This window comes from Toxorhynchites rutilus, chromosome 2 (genome assembly GCF_029784135.1).
Source record: "Toxorhynchites rutilus septentrionalis strain SRP chromosome 2, ASM2978413v1, whole genome shotgun sequence".
NCBI classification, from domain to species: Eukaryota; Metazoa; Arthropoda; class Insecta; order Diptera; family Culicidae; genus Toxorhynchites; species Toxorhynchites rutilus.
In genome coordinates, this window is record NC_073745.1 from 201,761,851 (window position 1) to 201,779,715 (window position 17,865).

The window sequence follows — 17,865 nt, forward strand, 5'->3', positions numbered from 1 at the left end:
GATCTTTTAGTGGGAGTAGGCCTGCCAAAAACTCGAGACTCATGGTATGCGTTGAGGGCATACATCCCAACGCGATACGGAGACAAAGATACTGAATTCGCTCGAGTTTAATGAGGTGTGTTTTGGCAGCTGATTGAAAACAGAAACTGCCATACTCCATCACTGAGAGAATAGTTGTTCGATACAACATTATAAGATCTTCGGGATGGGCTCCCCACCAGGTGCCGGTAATTGTACGGAGAAAGTTTATTCTTTGTTGGCATTTTTTTACTCAGATACCTAATATGGGCCCCCAAGTACATTTGGAGTCGAACCAGACCCCAAGATACTTGAATGACATAGCATGAGTGATCGGTTTACCCAAAAGTTGAAGCTTTGGTTTTGCTGGTCTATGCTTCCTAGAAAAAACCACCATCTCTGTTTTCTCCGTGGAGAATTCGATCCCTAGCCCAATGGCCCAGGTTGAAAAATTGTTCAAAGTATCTTGTAAGGGTCCTTGCAGGTCGGATTCGTTAGATCCTACGACAGACACCACTCCATCATCTGCAAGTTGTCTTAGGCTGCAATTTTGTGTAAGGCAATTGTCGATGTCGCTTACATAGAAGTTGTACAAAAGGGGGCTTAAACATGAGCCCTGGGGGAGGCCCATGTAAGAGAACCGACTTACTGCCGAATCTCCGTGAGAAAAGTTCAAATGTTTCTCACAAAGCAAGTTATATAACATATTATTCAATAGAGGCGGCAGACCCCGAGAGTGTAATTTGTCTGACAAAACCTCTATTGAAACAGAATCAAAGGCCCCCTTTATGTCCAAGAATACTGAAGCCATTTGTTTTTTTTCGGCGTAAGCCATTTGAATTTCTGAAGAAAGCAACGCAAGACAATCATTCGTCCCCTTGCCCCTGCGGAACCCATATTGTGTATCTGAGAGTAGGCCATTCGTTTCAACCCATCGATCAAGGCGAAACAAGATCATTTTCTCCAACAATTTCCGTATACAAGACAGCATTGCTATTGGGCGGTACGAATTGAAGTCGGACGCGGGTTTTCCGGGTTTTTGAATAGCTATAACTCGTACTTGTCTCCAATCATCTGGAACAATATTATGCTCCAGGAACCGATTGAATAAATTCAACAAGCGATGTTTCGCCACATCAGGGAGGTTTTTCAGCAAGTTGAACTTAATTCTATCCGATCCCGGAGCAGAATTGTTACATGAAAGGAGAGCAAGAGAGAATTCTACCATCGAAAACTCGGAATCAAGATCGCACCTATCTTGTGAAATATCTCGAACATTTTTTTGTACGGGAACGGAATCGGGACAAACCTTCCGTGCAAAATTCAAAATCCATCGATTTGAATATTCCTCGCTTTCATTCGTTGAAGAGCGATTTCTCATGTTTCGAGCCACTTTCCATAATTTTTTCATTGACGTTTCTCGTGACAAACCTCCCACGAAATTTCGCCAATTAGCACGTTTTTCCCCTTTGATCAAATTTTTGAACTGATTCTCAAGGGCTAAATACGTTTGAAAATTTTCAGGGGTTCCACGTTTTCGAAAAGCTTTAAATGCATTTGATTTATCCTGATAAAGCTTGGAACATTGGCTATCCCACCATGGATTGGGAGGCCTTCGGCGAATAGTGGAACCTGGGATGGGTTTCGTTTGAGCGCGAACCGCGCTGTCATATATCAAACGAGAAAGGAAGTTATACTCCTCCAATGGAGGTAAACCATCTCTGGAATTGATGGCTAGAGTAATCGCGTCCGCATATTTTTTCCAGTCAATGTGTCTTGTGAGGTCATATGCCATGTTTATAGATTCAGAAGAACTCGACCCAGTGGTGATGGAAATTTTGATTGGCAAATGATCACTACCGTTGGGGTCCTGGATTACATTCCACTTGCAATCTAACGATAGTGAATTCGAGCAAAGCGAGAGGTCAAGAGCACTTGGGTTAGCAGGAGGTTTAGGTACACGTGTTGTTTCCCCAGTATTCAAAACGGTCATGTTAGCGCATAAACCGGGCTAACTGCGGTTGGAATGGTTCTGGCTAAGCACACTGTGGAAGTTAAAAACACAAGAGGTTATAGTCCAAATTTTCTCTTTATTTCACTAATTACGCATCACTTGGTAAGTCACTTCCACGTTGATGGTAAGGAAAAAACTGGCTAAGATGGATGATCTGTTCTGCGTTCCCTTTGCATTTGTCAGAAAGTTGGTGGGGTTTTTGTCCTGTCGGCTTCGCTCGGCTCGATCGTGTGCTGTTCGTTGTTATGTTGCTGCTACATTCATCTCGCTCTCGCACGTGACTAGGTGATGCGATGGAATGGAATAGACAATAATTGCTTCGGGTGATGATCGGAAAATGTGTATTGTAGACAAATGGAGGTTTCAATTTATATCGTCCTGACATGTCAGAACACGTTTTGCGCTCGCTGCGCGTGGCGCGAACAGGTCATATTGAAGCTGTTACAAAGGTCATAGATCAACGATGAACGATTGTCATCGTACTGTTCCCCCCAGGCAGTTCCGTGAGAGTTGAAGTCTCCCAAGATCAATCGTGGCTCAGGAAGGAGTGAGCAGATGTCATCAAGTTGTTTGCGGCTAACCGCAGCTCTCGGAGGCCAATACAAGCTGACAATACAGAGGTCTTTGCCTCTGATGTTTGCATGACAAGCAACAGCTTCGATCCCTCCAATAGGTGGAAGGTCAATTCGAAAAAATGAGTGGCACTTATTTATCCCCAATAGCACCCCTCCGTATCTGTCATCACGGTCCAAGCGTATAATATTAAAATCGTGGAAAGAGAGATCATCTCGCGAAGAAAGCCAAGTTTCGGACAGAGCAAAAACATCACAATTGAACTTATGAATTAAAAATTTGAATGCATCCAATTTAGGGATAAGACTACGACAATTCCACTGTAAAACAGTGATATCTCCGACCTCTCTATTCAAATTAGACATCAAGAGAGATAATCATTGCAAGGAGGGGCCATGTTTGCATCAATTGCTTGTAAAATTGTCTTTAATACTGGAAGCATTGAGATGACAAGGGTTCTGATGGAGTCGGAAATATTAAAACACGTGAAGATTTGATCCAAAAGGTCAGACAACTTTATAAATCCCGATTGGAAAGTTGAGCTTGACGGCGAAACAGGGACAGTTGGGGTTTTTGATGTCCCCTCGAGTGCTGGGTCGTTCGAAGGTGAACTATTCCCACGGAAGCCAGGAGGAACCTGATTTTGCTTGTCCACCGCTCGATATTTTAGGCATGCTAACAGGGGGTATCACCGATGGAACTTGTCGTTGAAGTTTGGGAATGGACACATTTTTGCGCCGGGGATTCCCTTGGAAAATGAACGGTGTGCCCTCTTCAGCTGTGTCCGCTTCTACTTCGTCAACTGGCAACGTGGAGAAGACATAGTGTGTGGGGATTGGTTGTTCTTGTTGTTGTTCGGCCGGTGGAGAAGCGCCCTTTAAAATTTCCGCAAAAGTACGCTTCGAGCGTTCCTTTAAAGAGCGTTTCTGTTTCTCCCAGTGACTCTTGTAAGTTTCACAAGCCGAGAGCACATGTGGAATTCCTCTGCAATATGGACACTTTTGATCAGTCGCACTGCAAGATTTATCCACATGTTGCTCTTCGCAAGTGGCACACCGCTCCTTGTTGGCACAATAAGCTGAAGTGTGACCAACTGACTTGCATTTTTGACAAGTCATGGGCTTTGGCACGAAGAGTCGCACTGGCAGTCTCAATTTGTCCACCATAACGTAGTCAGGGAGAGCGGAACCAGCAAAAGTTACTCGAAACGAGTCGGACGGCGTAAATTTAGAGTTTTCCTCTTCCTGGGAGACTTTGCCGAGTTGTCGGCATTCTAAGATTTTGATTTTCATCAAAGGTAGTTTTTTAAATCTACCATCTCCTTCTATAATTGATTCGCTCGTCAGACCCGTTTCGGTTATCACTCCCGAGATTTCTACGTCATGGGAAGGCACGTAGACACGATACTCTAGGGTAAATCTCTGGTCGACGACAATATCGTTTGCTTCTTTCCGATTATCCACGACAACACGCAGTTTGGTCGGTCTAACTTTTGAAATTTATTTCACGGAGGAGTATCTTGTCAGATCTTTCATGATCTGAATAACATTAAGCGCTTTTCCGTTTGGCTTAGGCCTGAGGAAAACAACCCATGGACCAGTTCCAAGTGCATCTTCCGGATAGACCTTGACACGTGGAGAGGTGATAACATGAGAAGGAGATGACGTGGATTGGGTGGGATCGGTGACAACAGGGAGCGGAGGTGGGATCGAAGGAAGGGCGGAAGTGCTAGGGGTTGGAGAGGAGTGAGTGGCAGACTTTTTAGAGGGGGGCTTGGTGGAGTTAGCTGACTCGTCCCCGGACGAAGCATCTCCTGTTAAAGTAACGCGTTTAAGTGTTTTCGCTGTTCCTTTTTTGTTATTTTTTACTAACATTGGGGAGTCATCGTCAGAGATCTCCATATTTTGAGACCCCCCTTCTGACATTCTACAATTTGTACTTATTATCTAATGTATTTAAAAATAATAATAAAAAATAATAAAATAGAAAAAAAGAATTAAATATATTAATTTTTATTCACCCAATTGTACACCAGTGCAGATAAACTGGCAACCGATGCTTGCTTCCCAATCGGTTGATCGCGCTCGGCACAATTGAATGTGTGTCGCACACTACCACACACAGTCGCCGGTGGTCGTTGAATCGCACTGTATGCGAATGAGTTGTAAGTGCGACGAGAATGGCGGCTCCTCCTCAATCGGATGATCACGCGCAAAGAATAGCTGCGATTATGAGTCGGCCAACGGTACTTCACCACACTATCCACGGTATGCGCAATCACACTGGTATTGGTGTGTACACGCGCGATATAATGCCAGCAATGGCGATGATACAGCAGAAACCAATCACTTTTCCAGCTCTGCTGAAATGATTTCCCGGTTTGTACACTGTCCAATGTTCCGCGGTGACAACCACGCGCGACGTGAGAAAAAAAAACCCCAAACGAAAGAAGGAGAAAAAAAAACACTTGTCCGGTTTTGTAGCTAACGAGACCAATCGAATATCCGGAGTCGCAACAATCACGTCTGGCTACCACAAACTTTAGACATGGAATGACCTTTCCCACTTTTGATCATTATTCATTGCCATGGTTTAAATAGAATAACATGTGTGTTCTCATTAACAGAAATCTGAAATTCAAAATGTAACTATACAAATCAACCACCTGTCCATATTACCCCCACTGTCCGTGTAACCCGCGGTTCCCCTACAGTACGAAGAGCGCGTCGGAAGTGACCGCCTTCAGCAAGATGTAAACCCGAAGGAAGATTGTCTTTCGTCCGGATCAGTCCTCGGCCCATTATGCCAAGGGAACACTAGAGGAGGAGGACCAACAGAAAATAAACGTTGTACCGAAGACCTCCAACTCTCCCAGCATTCTTTGTGTGGACACCGACTGGACAACATCGTTGCTGGACGAGCTGGACGGCGAGGGATCGAGTGCCTTTCTCAAGGCAAGAGGGCGGAGGTGGTAGCGCTGGAGTAGAGTAGAGTAGAGTTTTCAAAGGGCCTTTCTCAAGGCTAGAGACGAATGAACTGCAAAAGTTTAAAGTCTCTATAATACAATACCTTCCTTCCTTCCAACTCTCCCAACGTCCCCCAGCTGCGAGCGATAGAATATTTTTGAGCGAACCTCAAACGGAAGATCTACTCCAATGATTTCATGGTTAAAACGGAAAAGCAACTGATCCTCAAAGCCATGAAAGAGCTAAAAAACATGCCGAGATCAATCTTTCCATCGGTCTTGGTCAAGGTTCCGGCCAACTGCAGTAAGGTCGCCCGACAGAGCAACGATGCACTTTTGTAGAAGTCTTAATAAACATAGGATTCAAGTAAAATTAGATCCATTGACATATCTTTTTAATTTTTTATTCATCGCCATCCGAAATTAGTTCATTTAATCGTGGGGCACGTTGACTCCTGCGGTCCTGCGGTTTTTTTTTTGAATTTTCATTTGTTCATAAAATTAGTTACAACCAACTGTTTTAAGTCAAATATGCGCCGTTTTGTTCGATGACTTGTTCCCAATGAGATGCCAACTTCATAATACCCCTGTTATAGAAGCTCGCTTCCTTATTAGCAAAAAAAACTCGGATAGCCAATTTTCACAGGCCTCTTTTGTGGCTAACTTCTGACTACCTAGCTCGTTCGCCATGGACAAAAACAGGTGGTAGTCACTTGGTGCAAGGTCCGGACTATACGTCGGATGCAAAAGAACCTCCCATCCGAGCTCCCGGAGCTTCTGGCGCGTCACCAAAGAAGTGTGTGGCTTAGCGTTGTCCTGATGGAACACAATGCGGCCTCTGTTTATCAAAGATGGCCTCTTCTTCATGAGTGCTACCTTCAAGCGGTCCAGTTGTTGGCAGTACAGGTCCGAATTGAGCGTTTGGCCATAGGGAAGCAGCTCATAATAGATTATTCCTTGACAATCCCACCAAACACACAGCAGAACCTTCCTGGCCGTTAATGAGGGCTTGGCCACCGTCTGAGCCGCTTCAGCGGGCTTCGACCACGACCGTTTGCGCTTCACGTTGTCGTAAGTGACCCACTTTTCATCGCCAATCACCATCCGCTTCAGAAACGGGTCGATTTTGTTACGATTCAGCAGCGATTCACATGCGTCGATACGGTCAAAGATGTTTTTTTGCGTCAACGTGTGTGGCACCCATACATCGAGCTTCTTTGTGAATCCAAGCTTCTTCAAATGGTTAATAACGGTTTGATGACTTATCCCCAGCTCTTGGCCGATGCTACGGCTGCTACTATGCCGGTTTTTCTCGGCTAATTCAGCGAGTTTGTCGCAAATTTCGACGACAGGCCTTCCGGAGCGTGGCGCATCTTCGACGACCTCTACACCAGAACGAAAACGTTGAAACCATCGTTGTGCGGTGGAAATGGAAACTGTATCGGGTCCATAAACTGCACAAATTTTATTGGCAGCTTGAGATGCATTTTTGCCTTTGTCATAGTAGTACTGTAAAATATGTCGGATTTTCTTTTTATTTTGCTCCATATTTGCGACACTATAACTCACGAACGACTTAACCAAACAAAACACTGTCAAGGACTATATTATAGCGCGCAAAAATACCTTTCCAACAAGCTATAGTATGACTCGATACAATGAATACAACTAGAACTACGCGCTTACAACGACACCTCGCGGAATACCGCAGGACTTTTTTGACAGCCTAATATAATCGAGTCCGACCTGTATATGTCAAAAAGTTGAAGCGTAAACAACATAGTTTTTTGCCACTTCGAATATGTCGAATTTCGCACCAACGAGAGAGTTTTGGCGGGGAGTGTTACTCTATTACTTCAATATGAACGAAAAAGCTGTGGAAAGTCATCGCATTTTGGTGGAAGTTTATGGTCGCCATGCTCCAATTGAGCGAACGTGTCAGACGTGGTTTGCACGGTTTAAATGTGGTAATTTTGACCTGGAAGACTAAGAACGTTCCGGATCGCCAAAAAAGTTTGAAGATGAAGAATTGGAAGTTTTACTCGATCAAGATCCGTTACAAACGCAACAAGAACTTGCAGATACACTTGAAGTAACTCAGCAAACCATATAGATACCCCGGCGATGCATCAACATCGACGGCCGCGCGGAATATTCACGGCCAGAAGGTTATGCTATCTGTAAGGTGGGACCAGCTGGGTGTGGTGTACTATGAGCTGCTAAAACCGAATAAAACCATTACGGGGGATTTCTACCGACGACAATTGATGCGTTTGAGCCGTGCACTGAAGGAGAAACGGCCACAATACGAGCAAAGACATGATAAAGATATTTTGCAGCAAGACAATGCTCGGCCGCATGTCGCGAAACCGGTCAAAACATACTTGGAAACGCTGAAATGAGAGGTCCTATCCCACCCACCGTATTCTCTAGACATTGCTCCTGCTCTGTCCGATTACTACCTTTTTCGATCGATGCAACATGGCCTGGTTGACCAGCACTTCTCCAATTTTGATAAAGTCAAAAATTGGATCGGTTCGTGGTTAACCGACAAACCGGCCGATTATTTCCGCAAAGGGATCCATGATTTGCCAAAAAGATGGGAAAAAGTTGTGACTAGCGATAGGCAATACTTTGAATTTTAAATTTGTAATCATTTTTGCAGTAGTTTTGAAAATAAAACGAATTTTTACCGGTACAATTAGTGAATTGCCTACAAATAAGCAGAAATTAGTACTTGTTGAGATCAGTCCACTACTAGAGCAAACAAACATCGAAAAAGGGACACTCCCGGCCAGTTTTATGAAATTTTATTTAGAATCTCCTCTAAAACTGCCCATTTTACAATCACAATCATTTATACACTCACGGTGTGCACCAAACATTTCCCAAGTCTTTCTGACAAACTTGTTGCTCGTTTATCACTCTGTTTACGTTCAGACTTCTCGACAGTTACATATGGACCCCATGATGAACTCAACAGAACCACGCTGTGTGACAAACGTGTTGAATGAATCTACCCTAGACATCGTTCGCTCGACAGTCTGTATAAAGAAAATAGCAAAAACTCGCTCCGGCATGCGTATTACGAATATCATTTTATCGAAACGTTAAACCCAATTGAAACATCCCATAACGAGTTCTTTGAAATCGGTCTCCACAGAGTGAAAAGTACATTGTACACTGGCAGCGAGCAACGAAATTACGCTGTCAGATAAACAAAACCTCTTAAATATCAACATGCCCTGTCGGCCCGAAAGAAGAACATACAAATACAAATTGTTTAATATTCAAATATCAACAGCGTGATTGTTTACAGATAATTCGACTGCGAACTACTTCCAATCGCACCCGGACAGTAACAACATATTGCCAAAGAGTGGCGCGGGAGTGGAAAAATGTTACACCGAAAACACGTACATAAACCTATCCTATATGGTACACAACAGATATCGCACGATTATTTACCTAGATATTTTGAATGTGTTTGCGTACGTCTTCCGAGAGCAATAATTGCAGCCAACAGTTGGTTCGGGATGAAATTGATTTTTTCCCTGCTTGGGCCGTGTTTTCCCTCCTGAGCACCTTTGGGGCACGTGTCACGAATGAAAATTTCAAATTCGATATCCCATTTGCATCACCGCTGGGAAAAACTGTTTCAGTTATCTCCGGCCAAATGTTTCCACTCACTCACTACTGTCGGGCTGTAGATGTAATTGGAATTCTTTGTCAACTACGACTCTTTCACCTTTTAACCTTACGTTCCACAATTAAATTATTCCGGCATCAACACACTACTTTGCATGGAAATTATCTTCAATCTGATTTCTTTTTCCTTTTTATTCTCTCATCCACAACACCCAGCCTCCAGCTGCGACGGTTACAATAGGTATGCACCACACTATTAATATATAAACTTATAACTTTCTTCCACTTTTGTAAGGATAGACCATAATAGACGACCACAATTTTTCATTTCTTCATTCTTTCATTTTTATGTATTTCCTTATTTACACATTGGCGAACCACCTTTTTCCCGAGCAACACTTCAAAACAACACTTTTTGCGAACCCCAACAACTTAGTCTCCAAGCTGGAAGATGCATTCAATTTTCAACTTACTATTCACACAATATCATGACCCACCGAAGAGCGGACCAACGCACGAGGAAAACGGTCCCGGGAATAGAAACTGAAGTCTCACTTCCAGCTGTGTTTACTCCGCCTGTCCTGATTGTGGCTGAATGTGTGTCGGTGTGTGTGTATGGTTTATACCTGGAGTGAAACCGTGAATCGGAGCGACGCGGATTTTCCGTCTGAACACGACCAAAGTTTATCTCAAACTGGAGTGCAATGGTTCTGGCTGGTTGCGAATACCCGAAAAAAGCTTTTCCTGCTGAAACATTCTCTCCCCCGACCGATCTCACGGATGCTATGTACTGATAGGAAAGCTCCACGCGGAAAACTCTCCGAAGAACTGAGTTTCGTTAAATTTTCCACACTCTCTCTGTTTACCGGGAAAACTGGACGAAACTGTCCTCGCTAGTTTGCCTTTAGCGGGAAACTGAAACGGGAAACGAGAAACTTTGATAGTGTACTTTTGTTTTGTTTTGATTACAGGAACTTGATGAACTGATACTCTTAGTTCTGAATTGTGTTTTAAAATAAATGTAACACATCTTCTAATACGTAAGAGTTCAAAAGTTCAAAAATTCGCAGCAGTGTGATGTATGATGACTATAAATAAATCAACTAAATTAAATTGCTTCTACAACAACATAATTAGTGACCAGCTGTTAAAGCTTTTCGGAAACGTGGAACCATTGAGAATTTTAAAACGTATTTGGACCTTGAAAATTAATTTAAAAACTTTATCAAAGGGAAAATCGTGCTTATTGGCGAAATTTCGTGGGAGGTTTGTCACGAGAAACATCAATGAAATAATTATGGAAAGTGGCTCGAATCATGAGAAATCGCTCTTCATCGAATGAAAGCGAAGAATACTCACATCGATGGATTTTTAATTTTGCACGGAAGGTTTGTCCCGATTCTGCTCCTGTGCAAAAAAAATGTTCGAGATATACAGCAAGGTAGGTGCGATCTTGATTCCGAGTTTTCGATGGTAGAATTCTCTCTTGCTCTCCTTTCTTGTAACAATTCGGCTCCAGGGACGAATAGAAATAAGTTCAACTTGTTGAAAAAACTCCCTGATGTGGCGAAACATCGCTTGTTGAATTTATTCAATCGGTTTCTGGAGCATAATATTGTTCCAGATAATTGGAGACAAGTACGAGTTATAAAGGGTGTGTCACATCAAATTGCATCACGGAAAAAAACGCTGTAGAAATTCGCCCAGTAGACCGATCCTTTTGAAAATTTTAGACAGTAAAATAAAAACTATTAAACAACTTTTGGCATTTTCTTTTTATTCATACTTCGAGCCCAAGCCCGTATGCTCGCACCTTCCTCTTTACCCCGTCCATAAGGTTCTGTACAACGTCAGGTTGTAGTTTTTTTTGAACAGAAATCCATTTTCTCTTGAAGTCCGCCTCCGATTTGACAACTTTTGGGTTCTTCCGGAGGACCTGCTTCATAATCGCCCAATATTTCTCTATTGGGCGAAGCTCCGGCGCGTTGGGCGGGTTCATTTCCTTTGGCACGAAGGTGACCCCGTTGGCTTCGTACCACTCCAACACGTCTTTTGAATAGTGGCACGAAGCGAGATCCGGCCAGAAGATGGTCGGGCCCTCGTGCTGCTTCAATAGTGGTAGTAAGCGCTTCTGTAGGCACTCCTTAAGGTAAACCTGCCCGTTTACCGTGCCGGTCATCACGAAGGGGGCGCTCCGCTTTCCGCAAGAGCAGATCGCTTGCCACACCATGTACTTTTTGGCAAACTTGGATAGTTTCTGCTTGCGAATCTCCTCCGGAACGCTGAATTTGTCCTCTGCGGAGAAGAACAACAGGCCCGGCAGCTGACGAAAGTCCGCTTTGACGTAGGTTTCGTCGTCCATTACCAGGCAATGCGGCTTCGTCAGCATTTCGGTGTACAGCTTCCGGGCTCGCGTCTTCCCCACCATGTTTTGCCTTTCGTCGCGGTTAGGAGCCTTCTGAACCTTGTATGTACGCAGGCCCTCCCGCTGCTTGGTCCGCTGGACGAATGAACATGACAAATTCAGCTTATTGGCGACATCCCGGATCGAACTTCTCGGATCACGTCTAAACTGCTTAACTACGCGCTTGTGATCTTTTTCACTGACGGAGCATCCATTTTTGCCGTTCTTCACCTTCCGGTCGATGGTTAGGTTCTCGAAGTATCGTTTTAGTACTCTGCTGACCGTGGATTGGACGATTCCCAGCATCTTACCGATGTCCCGATGTGACAACTCCGGATTTTCGAAATGAGTGCGCAGGATTAATTCACGACGCTCTTTTTCGTTCGACGACATTTTTCCAAATTTACGAAAAATTGACAGTGAAGCATGGCCAACGTGATCTATACACTCTTATCTGATTATAAGCGAAAGCTGAAGATATAATTCCTAAAAATTAAATTTCTACAGCGTTTTTTTCCGTGATGCAATTTGATGTGACACACCCTTTAGCTATTCAAAAACCCGGAAAGCCCGCGTCCGACTTCAATTCGTACCGCAGGATAGAAATGTTGTTGGAGAAAATGATCTTGTTTCGCCTTGACCGTTTAGAGACGAATGAACTGAAAAAGCTTAAAGTCTCTATAATACAATACCTTACCTTACCTTGACCGTTGGGTTGAAACGAATGGCTTACTCTCAAATACATAATATGGGTTCCGCAAGGGCAAGAAGACGAATGATTGTCTTGCGTTGCTTTCTTCAGAAATTTATATGGCTTACTCCGAAAAAAAAACAAATGGCTTCAGTATTCTTGGACATAAAGGGGGCCTTTGATTCTGTTTTAATAGAGGTTTTGTCAGACAAATTACACTCTCGGGGTCTGCCGCCTCTAATGAATAACATGTTATATAACTTGCTTTGTGAGAAACATTTGAATTTTTCTCACGGAGATTCGGCAGTGAGTCGGGTCTCTTACATGGGCCTCTCCCTCAGGGCTCCTGTTTAAGCCCCCTTTTGTACAACTTCTATGTAAGCGACATTGACAATTGCCTTACACAAAATTGCAGCTCAAGACAACTTGCATATGATGGAGTGCATATGATGCATATGATGGAGTGGTGTCTGTCGTAGGATCAAAAGAATCCGACCTGCAAGAACCCTTACAAGATACTTTGAACAATTATTCAACCTGGGCCATTGGGCTAGGGATCGAATTCTCCTCGGAGAAAACAGAGATGATGGTTTTTTCTAGGAAGCATAGACCATCAAAACCAAAGCTTCAACTTTTGGGTAAACCGATCATTCATGCTATGTCATTCAAGTATCTTGGGGTATGGTTCGACTCCAAATGTACTTGGGGGCCCATATTAGGTTTCTGGTTTCTTATAATGTTGTATCGAACAACTATTCTCTCAGTGGTGGAGTATGGCAGTTTCTGTTTTCAATCAGCTGCCAAAACACACCTCATTGAACTCGAGCGAATTCAGTATCTTTGTCTCCGTATTACGTTGGGTAGTATGCGCTCAACGCATACCATGAGTCTCGAGGTTTTGGCAGGCGTACTCCCACTAAAAGATCGTTTCAATTTATTATCTCTTCGGTTCTTCATCCGGTGTAAGATCATGAACCCATTAGTGATCGGAAATTTTGAGCAGCTAATTGAGCTAAATTTCCGCTCCGGATTCACGAGTTCATATCATGGATTCATCTCCATGCAGGTTGATCCTTCTTCGTATATTCCCAACCGTGTTTGTTTTCATGACTACATCAATTCTTCTGTACATTTTGGAATTCCAGATTATCATCGATCGGGGATCGTTCCTTCGATCTTCCATGCGAAGTATGGGCGTATCAATTGTGATAATATGTACTTTACTGATGGGTCCGCTATGAATGAGTCCACAGGATTTGGAATGTTCAACGAAATTTTCAGCACCACCCACATTCTTCAGTTTCCTTGCTCAGTGTATATTGCTGAATTGGCAGCGATAAACTGGGCGCTGGACAGCGTCGTCTCACGACCTGTTGAACACTATTACATTGTAACGGATAGTCTTAGCTCTGTCGAAGCTATCCGTTCAGTAAGGCCGGAAAAGCACTCGCCGTACTTCCTTGAGAGAACACGAGAAATTTTAAGTGCTTTATCCAGACGCTGTTATGTCATTACCGTTGTCTGGGTCCCTTCACATTGCTCAATTCCGGGTAATGAGAGGGCTGACTCATTGGCAAAGGTAGGTGCAATTGAAGGCGATATTTATCAGCATCAAATCGCCTTCAATGAATTTTATTCTTTAGTCCGTAAAAATACCATCGCTAACTGGCAACGTAATTGAAACGAAGATGAATTGGGACGGTGGCTTCACTCGATTATCCCTAAGGTTGGTCACAAACCATGGTTCAAAAGTCTGGATTTGAGTCGGGACTTTATTCGCACCTTCTCCCGACTCATGTCCAATCACTGTTCGTTAGATGCACTATTGTTCCGTTTCAATCTTGCGAACAGCAATCTCTGTGTTTGTGGCAAAGGTTATCACGACATCGAGCACGTTGGTTGGTCATGCGATCTCATGTATCTGGTCGCCAGATCGAATTTAGAAAACTCTCTTCGGGCCGGAGGAAGTTAGCCCAATGTGCCAGTGAGAGATGTATTGGCTCGGTTAGACCTTGATTACATGTCCCATATATATGTTTTCCTTAAAGCTATCGTTCTTCATGTGTGATTGTCTCTTATCCTTATACCCTATACACTAAATGTGACAAATATGAAAAAAAAAAAATATATATATATATATATATATATATATATATATATATATATATATATATATATATATATATATATATATATAATTACATATATATATATATATATATATATATATATATATATATATATATATATATATATATATATATATATATATATATATATATATATATATATATATATATATATATATATATATATATATATATATATATATATTTCGAGATATGTTATGTGAAAAATGCTCAGCTTTCCATAAAAAATATAAAAAAAATTGGCGCCCTTGGCCCCTAAACGATGTAAGCTATAGACACCAAATATAATCAATAATTACGTAAACAAAATCCATTTATGTTCAGAGTGTAATATTTTTTGCATCACGGAAAAAAACGCTGTAGAAATTCGCCCAGTAGACCGATCCTTTTGAAAATTTTAGACAGTAAAATAAAAACTATTAAACAACTTTTGGCATTTTCATTTTATTCATACTTCGAGCCCAAGCCCGTATGCTCGCACCTTCCTCTTTACCCCGTCCATAAGGTTCTGTACAACGTCAGGTTGTAGTTTTTTTTGAACAGAAATCCATTTTCTCTTGAAGTCCGCCTCCGATTTGACAACTTTTGGGTTCTTCCGGAGGACCTGCTTCATAATCGCCCAATATTTCTCTATTGGGCGAAGCTCCGGCGCGTTGGGCGGGTTCATTTCCTTTGGCACGAAGGTGACCCCGTTGGCTTCGTACCACTCCAACACGTCTTTTGAATAGTGGCACGAAGCGAGATCCGGCCAGAAGATGGTCGGGCCCTCGTGCTGCTTCAATAGTGGTAGTAAGCGCTTCTGTAGGCACTCCTTAAGGTAAACCTGCCCGTTTACCGTGCCGGTCATCACGAAGGGGGCGCTCCGCTTTCCGCAAGAGCAGATCGCTTGCCACACCATGTACTTTTTGGCAAACTTGGATAGTTTCTGCTTGCGAATCTCCTCCGGAACGCTGAATTTGTCCTCTGCGGAGAAGAACAACAGGCCCGGCAGCTGACGAAAGTCCGCTTTGACGTAGGTTTCGTCGTCCATTACCAGGCAATGCGGCTTCGTCAGCATTTCGGTGTACAGCTTCCGGGCTCGCGTCTTCCCCACCATGTTTTGCCTTTCGTCGCGGTTAGGAGCCTTCTGAACCTTGTATGTACGCAGGCCCTCCCGCTGCTTGGTCCGCTGGACGAATGAACATGACAAATTCAGCTTATTGGCGACATCCCGGATCGAACTTCTCGGATCACGTCTAAACTGCTTAACTACGCGCTTGTGATCTTTTTCACTGACGGAGCATCCATTTTTGCCGTTCTTCACCTTCCGGTCGATGGTTAGGTTCTCGAAGTATCGTTTTAGTACTCTGCTGACCGTGGATTGGACGATTCCCAGCATCTTACCGATGTCCCGATGTGACAACTCCGGATTTTCGAAATGAGTGCGCAGGATTAATTCACGACGCTCTTTTTCGTTCGACGACATTTTTCCAAATTTACGAAAAATTGACAGTGAAGCATGGCCAACGTGATCTATACACTCTTATCTGATTATAAGCGAAAGCTGAAGATATAATTCCTAAAAATTAAATTTCTACAGCGTTTTTTTCCGTGATGCAATTTGATGTGACACACCCTTTAGCTATTCAAAAACCCGGAAAGCCCGCGTCCGACTTCAATTCGTACCGCAGGATAGAAATGTTGTTGGAGAAAATGATCTTGTTTCGCCTTGACCGTTTAGAGACGAATGAACTGAAAAAGCTTAAAGTCTCTATAATACAATACCTTACCTTACCTTGACCGTTGGGTTGAAACGAATGGCTTACTCTCAAATACATAATATGGGTTCCGCAAGGGCAAGAAGACGAATGATTGTCTTGCGTTGCTTTCTTCAGAAATTTATATGGCTTACTCCGAAAAAAAAACAAATGGCTTCAGTATTCTTGGACATAAAGGGGGCCTTTGATTCTGTTTTAATAGAGGTTTTGTCAGACAAATTACACTCTCGGGGTCTGCCGCCTCTATTGAATAACATGTTATATAACTTGCTTTGTGAGAAACATTTGAATTTTTCTCACGGAGATTCGGCAGTGAGTCGGGTCTCTTACATGGGCCTCTCCCTCAGGGCTCCTGTTTAAGCCCCCTTTTGTACAACTTCTATGTAAGCGACATTGACAATTGCCTTACACAAAATTGCAGCTCAAGACAACTTGCATATGATGGAGTGCATATGATGCATATGATGGAGTGGTGTCTGTCGTAGGATCAAAAGAATCCGACCTGCAAGAACCCTTACAAGATACTTTGAACAATTATTCAACCTGGGCCATTGGGCTAGGGATCGAATTCTCCTCGGAGAAAACAGAGATGATGGTTTTTTCTAGGAAGCATAGACCATCAAAACCAAAGCTTCAACTTTTGGGTAAACCGATCATTCATGCTATGTCATTCAAGTATCTTGGGGTATGGTTCGACTCCAAATGTACTTGGGGGCCCATATTAGGTTTCTGGTTTCTTATAATGTTGTATCGAACAACTATTCTCTCAGTGGTGGAGTATGGCAGTTTCTGTTTTCAATCAGCTGCCAAAACACACCTCATTGAACTCGAGCGAATTCAGTATCTTTGTCTCCGTATTACGTTGGGTAGTATGCGCTCAACGCATACCATGAGTCTCGAGGTTTTGGCAGGCGTACTCCCACTAAAAGATCGTTTCAATTTATTATCTCTTCGGTTCTTCATCCGGTGTAAGATCATGAACCCATTAGTGATCGGAAATTTTGAGCAGCTAATTGAGCTAAATTTCCGCTCCGGATTCACGAGTTCATATCATGGATTCATCTCCATGCAGGTTGATCCTTCTTCGTATATTCCCAACCGTGTTTGTTTTCATGACTACATCAATTCTTCTGTACATTTTGGAATTCCAGATTATCATCGATCGGGGATCGTTCCTTCGATCTTCCATGCGAAGTATGGGCGTATCAATTGTGATAATATGTACTTTACTGATGGGTCCGCTATGAATGAGTCCACAGGATTTGGAATGTTCAACGAAATTTTCAGCACCACCCACATTCTTCAGTTTCCTTGCTCAGTGTATATTGCTGAATTGGCAGCGATAAACTGGGCGCTGGACAGCGTCGTCTCACGACCTGTTGAACACTATTACATTGTAACGGATAGTCTTAGCTCTGTCGAAGCTATCCGTTCAGTAAGGCCGGAAAAGCACTCGCCGTACTTCCTTGAGAGAACACGAGAAATTTTAAGTGCTTTATCCAGACGCTGTTATGTCATTACCGTTGTCTGGGTCCCTTCACATTGCTCAATTCCGGGTAATGAGAGGGCTGACTCATTGGCAAAGGTAGGTGCAATTGAAGGCGATATTTATCAGCATCAAATCGCCTTCAATGAATTTTATTCT

At 43.0% G+C, this 17,865-nt stretch overlaps 1 protein-coding gene across 6 annotated transcripts in view; it reads right to left on the reverse strand.

The window, feature by feature from the left end:
* LOC129765694 (protein qui-1) overlaps positions 1-9,920 on the reverse strand; it is a 206,995-nt gene extending 197,075 nt beyond the window's left edge. For all 6 annotated transcript variants that reach the window (XM_055766108.1, XM_055766112.1, XM_055766111.1 and 3 more), the window contains exon 1: positions 9,039-9,920. The gene's annotated coding sequence lies outside the window, so the exon portion shown is untranslated. The remainder of the gene's footprint in view (positions 1-9,038) is intronic.
* Between the last annotated feature and the right edge of the window lie 7,945 nt (positions 9,921-17,865).